The sequence below is a fragment of the Lissotriton vulgaris genome, unplaced genomic scaffold (assembly GCF_964263255.1).
Source record: "Lissotriton vulgaris unplaced genomic scaffold, aLisVul1.2 SCAFFOLD_224, whole genome shotgun sequence".
Taxonomy (NCBI): Eukaryota; Metazoa; Chordata; class Amphibia; order Caudata; family Salamandridae; genus Lissotriton; species Lissotriton vulgaris.
Genome location: NW_028250362.1, coordinates 1,191,380 through 1,202,250, shown reverse-complemented (window position 1 = coordinate 1,202,250; position 10,871 = coordinate 1,191,380).

Sequence of the window (10,871 nt, the reverse complement as noted above, 5' to 3'; positions counted from 1 at the left end):
CCAGCAGTCGCTTACTGCTTAATGCACTCCACAATCCACTCCGGCTCTCCGTCAGACCCATTCCTTCACCACGTCTTCAACAGAGCAAGCAGCTCCATCGCACCCCACCTGCGCAACGTCAATAATCTCTCCCTCGAGACCGCGACCTTCCCAATGATCTGGAAACACACCAAGATCAACGCCCTACTCCAAAAACCTAAGGCAGACCCAAGAAACCTCAAGAACTTCCGGCCCATCTCTCTGCTCCCCTTCCCTTCCAAGGTCATCGAGAAAACTGTCAACAGACAGCTAACCCAATACCTCGAAGAAAACAGAATCCCGGACCCTTCCCAGTCAGGGTTCCACAGCAACCACAGCACCGAGACTGCCCTCATCGCTGCCACCGACGACATCAGGACCCCGCTGGACAACGGCGAGACCACAGCACTCATCCTCCTAGACCTCTCTGCCGCCTTCGACAGTCTGCCACCGCACACTATGCGCACGCCTTCCCACCGCAGGGATCCGAGACAAGGCTCTGGATTGGACCACCTCCTTCCTCTCCGGCAGAACCCAGAGCGTCCGCCTCCCCACATTCCATTCCAAAGCCTCCGAGATCATCTGCGGCGTACCCCAGGGATCCTCCATCAGCCCGACGCTGTCAAACATTTACATGGCCCCGCTCGCACACGTAGCCCGACAGCACGACCTCAACATTATCTCCTACGCCGACGACACTCAGCTGATCCTCTCCCTCACCAAGGACCCCATCACCACAAAAGCCAACCTCCAAGAAGGAATGAAGGCTGTCGCCGACTGGATGAAGATCAGCTGTCTGATGCTGAACTCGGACAAGACGGAGGTCTTCATCCTCGGCTCCAACCCTTCAGCCTGGGACGACTCCTGGTGGACGACGACACTGTGGGCAGTCCGACACCCACCAACCAAGCACGCAACCTGGGAATCATCCTCGATGCAACGCTCTCAATGACCAAGGAAGTAAACGCAATCTCCTTCTCCTGCTTCAACACCCTCCTCATGCTCCTCAAGATCTACAGATGGATCCCGACAAATACAAAAAAGACAGTCACCCAGGCCCTCGTCAGCAGCAGACTTGACTACGGAAATGCCCTCTTCGCAGGATCCCCGACCAAGCTCATCAAACGACTACAACACATCCAAATTGCCTTTGCACGACTGATCCTCGACGTACCACGCCACGGCCACATCACCCCCCACCTGAGAAACCTGCACTGGCTCCTCGTCAACAAGGGGATATCCTTCAAGCTCATCATCAACGCACACAAGGCACTCCACAAGACCGGCCCAGCCTACCTCAACAGACAGCTCTCTTTCTACATCCCCAACCGCCAGCTACGCTCTGCCGACCTCTCACTTGCCACCGTCCCGCGCATCCGAAGAACAACCACAGGTGAGAGATCCTTCTCCCACCTCGCCGCCAAGACATGGAACACCCTTCCACTGAGCCTACGACAGACCCAAGACCTCTGACCTTCAGGAGGATACTCAAGACCTGGCTGTTCGATCAGTAGCCCCCCCCCCCAGCACCTTGAGACCCTTGCTGGTATGTAGTGCGCTTCACAAATGATTGATTGATTGAATGCAAGGCTTTTATGCCTGGCGCAATGGAGCAGCAGTAAAAATGGATGCACTGAGACTTCCAGGAAGGTCATCTATCCGGAAGAGTGCACACATCAACAATCACCCTCTTTTATTAAACTTTTTATTCAGTTTTCCTTAATATTCATCATCATCATAATCTTTATTTCTGCTAAAAGCCATAATAGAACAAGTGAAACACGTGAACATACATACAGACTAAACAAGCACTCAGTGCGCACTCACACACACACACACACTCTCTCTTTCACACACTCACACAGACACACTCTCTCTCACGCTAAAGACAAGCATTTGCAATGTAATAGACCTCGCATTTATGTGAGTTTAAGCTACTGGCATTGTAAATAACAATGGGGCATATTACCAACGTTAAGCGATATTTATCGCAAACGATGCTTAGCAACGAATTGTTTAACGCTAAGCATTGCCGAAAATGATCGCAGAGATAACTTGCTATTAGCAAGGTTTATCTCAGAAGTGATAAAAATCCTCACGCTAACTGCCAATTGAGAGATTATCACTGGAAAACCAACGATAATCTCTCAAAGTTTGGCATTAGCTTGATGATAGGGGCTCACAAACTTAGCCATGATATCCACCTTCCATAGGATATCATGGCTAAGTCAGGAAAATACCAGGGGCCTCATTTATGAGGCCTTGCGTCAGTTTTGCGCTGCGGATGCGTCACGTTTTGTGATGCATCTGCGGCGTAAAACATGCGCCTTGTTGCGCCATATTTAAAAAGTGACGCATCTAGATAGATGCGTCACTTTTTAAACCCCTGCGCCACATTATACCTGCGTCAGGTATAATGTATTCAGAGGGGGCGTTCCCCCGCAAAAAGCCTCGTAATAGTGACGCAGTGAAATCTATGAGATTTCACTGCGTCACTTTTAGGATGCTGTTGCGTCAAAATCTTGCGCCTGCCTCACAGCAGGCGTAAGACTGACGCAAGCCCTTTCACATGGGGCTTTCCCCATGTGAAAGGACGCATTGCTGGAGATGCGTCACTTTTGTGACACACTCCAGCAATGCGTCACTTTTGCGCTTACAGATGCGTCAGAAATACTGACGTATCTGTAAGTCCTTGCGACATGATGCATCATACATTAAATATGACGCATCATTGGTGTCGCAAGGAGTGCGCAGTGAAAAGTGACACATCGCTGTTTTCACGCAGCGATGCGTCACTTTTCATAAATGAGGCCCCAGGTGTAAAAAAAGCAGTGCTAACCCCGGTTAGCGCTGCTTTTTTTATCACTAACAGGGATAGCGAACTCCTTGATAATAGGAGAAATGTCGCTTAACAAAATTTCTCCTATTATTTTTCTCTGGAACGCCCCCTTTGCATCTCATTAGAGATACAAGGGGAAGTGTAGAGAAAAAGGGTGCTAACATGCAAATTTGCATGTTAGCACCCTGTTGCTGATAGGGAGATAATTTTATCTCCGCTTTCTTGGCTTTTAAAGCCAAAAATATGGAGATAAATCCCTTCATAATATGCCCCAATGCGTTTTATTTATGTTTCAAAAATGTAAACATAAATAAAAAGCATTGTCATTTACTTTTTTTTTTTTTTTTTAAACGTTTTTATTGTTTGCAAGAAGTGACAAAGTTCGTAGCATATCAGTTCCATAATTAACATACAGTTATAAATTCGTAACATAGAGGAATGGAAACATAAAACAGTGTTTCTTAAATCAAACTTCACAATACTTCTAAAGAGAGAGAAAAAAAAAGGAATGAAGAAAAAGAACAGATTAGGCCTAATCATAGCTCTTGACCATCGAAAAATCTCTTCCATATCTTTTCTTTTTTCAAAAGGGCTTTAGGGCCTCTAAGCTTAGCTAGGGAGAACTCCATAGTTCTAATTTCATATACCAGTGCTAGCCAGTCAGCAACCATGGGGGGTTCTTTAGAGATCCAAACCCTGGCTATAATTAATCTAGCACATGCTATCAAAATCGTTAAAAGATCTTTGTTGGGACAGTTCATATCTTGAATATCTAACAGAACCCATTGTGCCGTGAAATCCATTGAGCTTATTTGGTAAAATTGAAGATAGTAGGATATACGATTCCAAAAATTAGAGAGTGCCGGACAATAAAATAACATATGTTCAATTCCAGCCGCAGCAGTATCACATTTAGCACACTTGGATTTATCTGTCAAGGAGTTACCTTGTGACCAACTAGATATCCTTTGTGGCGTATAGTATAGCTCCGTAACAGTCCTATAGAGTTGCATTTTCAAATTGGAAGAGTGAACTATGTCATTTAAGTGAGTTAGGGCATTACCAATGTGAACTGAATTAATGTTTTGGTTTAATCTACGAGACCATTTAGCTGCAATTTGGGTTGTGTTTTCACTCTTCACCTTAATGAGCCATTGATATCCCCATTTAATCAATGATTTAGTTTTTCCTGAATAGATACCCTCAAGAATTTCAGATTGTCCAACTTCCATTATCTTCAATTTGTTCCAAAAAAAATCTCTAAGCTGTCTATATTTAAAATGCATATCATCAGTGAGCCCATTTGTAATTTTTAAATTATCAAAATCCATCAGGCCATTAATATCATACAAGTCTCCTAGCGTGTTTATACCTAGTCTCATCCACCGATTTCCCAAACCATCCGAGAAGATACCAGGCAGGCCCGGATTATTCCATAGTCTAAGCTCAGCGTTGTAAAATGAGGAATTGCTAATGTACAGGATTTTGTCCCAAATACTGATAGCATGCTTAGCCGTCTTAAATTTTACTCTTTTGAAGTAATTAGGGTCATGAACCCGTAGTAAAAATTGGTTGGCATCTGTTCCCAGCATATATTGATGAAAAAATAGAGGAGGGGTACTCTTTAATAGACTCCTAATGCGCAAAATAAAAGTAGCTAAAAAATAAAGATTAAAATCCGGAAAAGTAAGTCCCCCTTTAGAGATAGGTAATGTCAGAATTTTAATCGCCCTCCGTGCCTTTTTATACCCCCAAATAAAGCTGCTACAGATACCATCCAATTTCTTAAAAAACAACTTATTTGGCAGTAACGGTATAGCTCTGCACAAATAGAGTAACTTAGGTAAGATTTTCATTTTAATCAGATTTAATCTCCCTAGTAGGCTCAGAGGTATCTTATGCCATTTTTTAAAACTTGCAGTTGTCTCTTTGAGAAATGCCCCATAGTTTATTTCAACAATTTTCTCCACTTTAGCCATAAGCTTTATACCTAAATATACAGCTTCTTTGCAGGTCTTATAAATACATGCAGCCGGGGTGTAATTAAGTATGATTTGGGTTTTGTTAACATTTAATTTATATCCAGAGATTTCCCCATACTTGTGTGCTTCCTCTATAATTGCTGGCATAGCTTTACACACATCCGATGTATATATTGCGATGTCATCCGCAAAAGCTGTTAATTTAAGGGTTATGTCCCCATGTTGAGCAGGTATTATATTTGTTTGGGTATTTAAAGCATTTAAAAAAGGTTCTAAAGATAAAGCAAATAATAATGGTGAAAGGGGGCATCCCTGCCTAGTACCTCTAGAAATCTTAAAATTATTAGAATCTATGCCTCCGTAGCTAATCACCGCCCGTGGTTCATCATAGATTGACATAACCCAGTCTAAGTAAGGGCCATTTATACCCATTTTTCCTAATACTGTCCATAAATAATCCCACCCCACTCGGTCAAATGCCTTTTCCGCATCTAACATTATCATACCGAGTGGGGTGTTAGTAGTTTCTGCTACATCCAAGGCCGTTATAGAAGTATTAACATGCATGGTGGTATCTCTACCTATCACAAAGCCATGCTGTTGGGGATTAACAATATCTGGCATATGGGGCGCTAATCGATTAGCTAAAATTTTAGCAAAAATTTTCACATCAGAATTTAGTAGAGATATGGGCCGATACGATCCACACTCTTTTTCAGGCTTCCCCTTTTTCAAAAAGAATATGATTTTAGCAAGTTTCCATGAAGAAGGAGCTTGTTTAGAAACAATAATAGAGTTAATAACTGTTTGTAATAAAGGAGCCAACTCTTGATAGCAAAGTTTATACACCTCCCCTGGTATACAATCTTCCCCAACTGCCTTACCTAAGGGTAAATGATCAATAGCTATTTTAATCTCCTCAATAGAGATATTTGAGTTTAGATGTTGAATTGTTTCGTGTTTAAGTTCTTGCGTTGAGTTTAGGTGTTGATCGAGATATTTTTCAATATTTAATTTGCTCGGTAGCTCCTCTGGGGTATATAGATGCTGGTAGAATTTAACAAATTGAGTTAAAATTTGATCCTCCTGCCCGTATAGCACTCGATCTGACCCCATTATTTCCTTTATTCTAGTTTTCGCTTTCCTATCCGCGGTTTTGAAGGCTAGTATTTTTCCGATACGGTCACCCCCTTCATATTGATCTAATTTATATTTATGTAGTCTAACCGCATATCTTTCCCTTAGCGTTTTCCTAAGTCCAGCTTGTATCCCTGCTAGTTGTGTTCTAATCTGATCAATATTATTTTTTGATTGCAGTGTTGCTTCCGCCAGTTGTGATTCCAGATCTGATAGTTTAGATGTCATATCCTTATTCTTATTGCGATTTTCTGTATTAAGCCTATATACATACTGTTGGACACAGCCTCTGATACTACACTTGCAGGTGTCCCATACAGTATTGATGCTCGCAGTGTTAATATTTAGTGTAATAAATTCCTGTATATGATTTTTGATTGATGTAATGAAAGTTGGGTCAACCAATAAGTGTCTAGGAAAAGTAAATTTTCTTAATTTTACATTCTGATTATCAATGTTAATTTCCATAAGAAGAGGATTGTGATCCGATGTTACTTTGGGACAGATTTCAATCGTGCATTTTTCTAAAATATTTTCTGAGGCCCATATCATGTCAATCCTAGAACATGATCTGTGCGGGGCAGAATAATAGGTGAAACCTGGCGTCTTTGGGTGTTTAGACCGCCATATGTCTCTAATGTTGTTTAATCTTGCCAATTCTAAAATCGCCATTCTAACTTTGTGCATTCTTTTAAAATTCATTGGCCCCGTAGAATCCATTTTATAATTCATCACACAATTAAAGTCTCCAGCAATAATAATTTCCCCTTCCCATTCTAGTAATTCTAAGCTTAGATCTTCATAGATTTTAGGTTTATCAATATTTGGGCCATATACCACACAGAATACTAATTTAGCTTTAGCACCTTGAATCTGTGCTATTGCCCATCTGCCTCTATTATCAGTCGCAGTCTTCATTATATCTAATTGAAGTGTTCTTTGTTTTAAAATAGCAACCCCCCCTTATGGTCTCATTCAGCGAGGTACAGATAACCAATTCGTAACCTAGTTGTGTGAGCAATTTTTTATCCTGATATTTTATATGAGTTTCTGACAACAGCACTATGTTCGGATTATACATTTTAATCTCTTCTTTTACTAGATTTCTTTTACTTTTATTATTTAGGCCATCTACATTCCAACATAAAATTCTTAACTTAAGCATTTATTAAATATTGAATTTATACATAATAAACTCCTATTCCTCCTTGTTTTAACCTTCATTAGCATTACATTGCCACTTTCTTTAAACCAAAATAAAACGTCAAAACTTGCAAACACATTTTTCCTTTTAATCACCACCCCCCACCCCTGACTCCCGTTGCCACCCTTGCCCTTGTGGCAACCCCACCCCCTCCCTTGTAGCACCCCGTTTCTAGGGGGGGAGCTCCCCTCTAGAATTGCTGCCGCTGGAGTGGCAGCTCTGTGAAGAAGCATGCATGAGTGGTTGCTCAAACCTAAATTGAATCATACCTTTAGTACCTTTAGTATCTATATTCAACTCACATTTCAGAGTATCGCAAAATATCAGCCTAAATTAGAGGAAGAAAAAAAGGAAAAGAGAAAAGAAGGTACATACATATGCCTGTATCTAACCTGCCTTCTTATATATTAGAGAAGAAAAAATTACGAGAAGGTAAAAGAAAGAAAAGAAAAAAAAAGTATAGCACTAGTTCTCTTTTTCTTTTTGCTTTCTTCTTTCATTATCACATGAGAATTTTTCCAAGCATTGTTCCGCAGATAAAGGATCGGTGAAAAAGACCACTTGTCCATCCCGAATAACTTTAAGGCGAGCAGGTTCTTGCAAATAGGCCAAGCATCCTATATTTTTGAAGGCATCGATTAATTTCCGAAGTTCCCACCGTTTATCCATAGTTACCTTAGTTAAATCAGACTTCACAAAAAAAGTGAAGTTATCAACGGTTACAGGATTATTTGGTTTAGCTTTTAGTGCAACTGCTTGTCGTAAGAGAAAATTGCCAAAGTAAATCAGAAAAGGTCTTGGGAACTTGCTATTTGTATTCCTTTGAACTAACGGTAGTCTGTGTACTCTTTGGAGTTGGGAGTCCCAATCCCAGTCTGCGAGATCCACGAAGGCCCTTTGAAAAAGTTTGACCACAAAAGCTCTCGGGTCTGACCCCTCAATACCTTCCGGTATTCCAAATAATCTAAGATTTTGTCTTCGGGCCCTATTTTCCAGATCTTCCACTTTGGTTTCCAGAAGGGTCAATCTAGAAGTATTTTGTTTAATAGTTGAGGAAGCATGATTAACATCTTCTTCGACCTCCACTATTCGTGTTTTAATGTCTTCTATTTCTTTGCTTATTCCTCCTAGATTTTGACAAATGTCTCTCATGGTTCCTTGTATTTTAGTGTTATCCTCTCTCAATTGAAGGTATTGTTGTTGGCTCTCAGCCCTCTGATTTAGCAAAGTCTGCATAATTGCCTCCATTGATATGCCCTTTGGTGGTAAGAGATTGTAAGTGTGGAAGGAACTTGGCGGAGAAGAATTCCCGGCTTGTAATATAGACCCTCCAGGTATTGATTCTTGCAGATTTAAATATGTGCCTATTGGCACTTCAACCGAAGAATCTGATTCCACTACTTTTCCTGGATTGTTTTCAGGATTCTTATCAGTTTGATCTAGTTGTATCTGTGTTTTCCTCAAACTGGATACTATAGTTTCCTCGGGTACGTTTATCTCCTCACTATTTGGATCTAACAGCTCAAGATTTGGTTCCATACTTGATTTCTTGAGCTCGTTTGATATAGTTTGCAGCGTAGAGGTATCTAGAGTACCAATTGAAATAAAAGAAACTCCAGGGGTCTCTGAGTGTGTCCCAACATTTAAATCATTATTCTCCTCTTCAGAGACTATGATCGTATTACTTGAGACCTCTTGGTTCAAAGGTAGTGCAATTCCGTTAGAGTTGGTTAGGGGGTCCATAGGTCTGTCCACATTTAAGCATGTATTGTTGCTTAACTTATCCTCTTGAGTTTTGCTCAACTGCCCGTTGAGCTCGTCCGGACTGGCCCCCGAGAGTCTTAAGGCCATATTCTTTACTCCGCCTTTAGCTTCTATCCACCTTCTCAAAGGTTTGTCATCAATTAAGCGACTTTTTTTATTTTCGACCATTTCTTTACCTGTTGCCTTTAATAGGAGGATTTTTTGCTTCGTCTTGACCTTTCTCTTAGCTTTCCTTGGTACCAATTTTTTATTAGTTTTATTAGTTATCACTTTAGGAGTCTCATTAAGCCCTTCTTCTTCTTCCGAGAGTTCCTCATAGTCAACATTTGAGTCTTCATCTGACTTAGTTCCAGATTCCTGACCCAAATCAATCACACCCTCTCCCTCCTTCTCCTTTTCTTTTTGCTTATTTTTATCAACCTTTTCACATATGGTATTGCTAGCATTAGAAATCTCGGCGCCTCCCAGTTGATCTTGTAACATCTGTGGTGGTTTATTGGTTAGATCAGTCTCGATATTGTTCTGGACCAGCTTTGTTTCACTAGCTCCCTTAGTTTCCTTAATTGCAGAGTTTATAGGCCCCTTATCTATAGATACTTTATCCGATCCTTTCTTGCCACCACGTCTCTCAGTAGTATCCTGGGTGATTTCCTGCGTACTCCTCTTTGCCAGTTCCACTCCAAATATTTTACCTAGTTCCTTATTTCTGGCATATGTTTCATCGTTTTTATTTTTATTTTTATTTTTATCACCTTTAACATTTTCATTACTCTTGTCTTTACCGACAGACTGCATCTCTGTTAAATTAGAGTCCATATTTAGCACACCCTTGGCGTCTTCCTTAGCAGCAATGGTGGAATCAATCATCTTTCCTGAGCACAAACCCTTATCGACATCGCTAGCTCCAAGGGTGTTCAAACCGGGGTTGGCAGCCCCATTTAAAGCCGTTTGACTGGTCTCATTCTTATCCCCCAGGGTGCTTACCACCGTTACCCCTACAGCCACCGCAGTCATAGTACCTGTAAGTAGTTTCTTAGGCGCCAAAGCGGTCTTCCTGGATCTTGTCTGACGTGAGGACATCGACTCGTGCCCCACTGCTGTTTCTGTCAATTCCGCTGACTCTCTCTCTCCAGCGCGTCGTTGCAGCCGTGTTCCTGGGAGAGCTCTCAGGTGTGCACCCTGAGTCACCGCTCGGAACGCCCAGCTGATCAAAAAAGTGGAAGGCGGTGTAGTGCGAGTGAAGCTCGCTGCTCGGCTCCGGGAGCGAAGCAAGCTCCTGCCGTGTTGTAGCAGCTTCCACAACATTGATCCCGCCAACCTCCAAGCACCGAACGCTAGACGCCAGTCTCCAGCCGATCTTCTTGTATCACTCCAGACGTGAGTGCAAATTGCCAAAAGTCAGTAAATCGCCAAAAAGCAAAAAGCAATTTAAATCTTCCTCTCATTCCTCCCCTACTCCGCTCTCCGTACTCCGTACTCCGTTAGGTCTCTGTTGAATAGAATTCATTCCTTCGTTCATTAGTCGCAGTTACCAGGAGCAGACCACACATGCAGCGTCTCCACTCCACTCGGCGGTGTTCAGCCCGCCATCTTGACTCCTCCTCCCACTCAGCCACTGCCAGGGTCGGAAACCCTCTACATTACCAATCATTACAATGCCAATAGCTCAAACTCGCGTAAATGCGAGACCTGTCGCATTGCAAATGTTTGGTTTTAGAGAGAGAGAGAGTGTGTGGGTGAGTGTGTGAAAGAGAGAGTGGGGCATATTATCAAGACAGGAGATAAAATTATTGCTGCTTTATCGGCAGGAAACTGCCGCTAAAGCGGCGATAATGGGCTTGATAATATGCTCTATGGAATTCCAATCAAAGCCCATGTTAGATGTCCTTCACATTTAACATGGGCTTCGATTGGAATTCCATAGAGC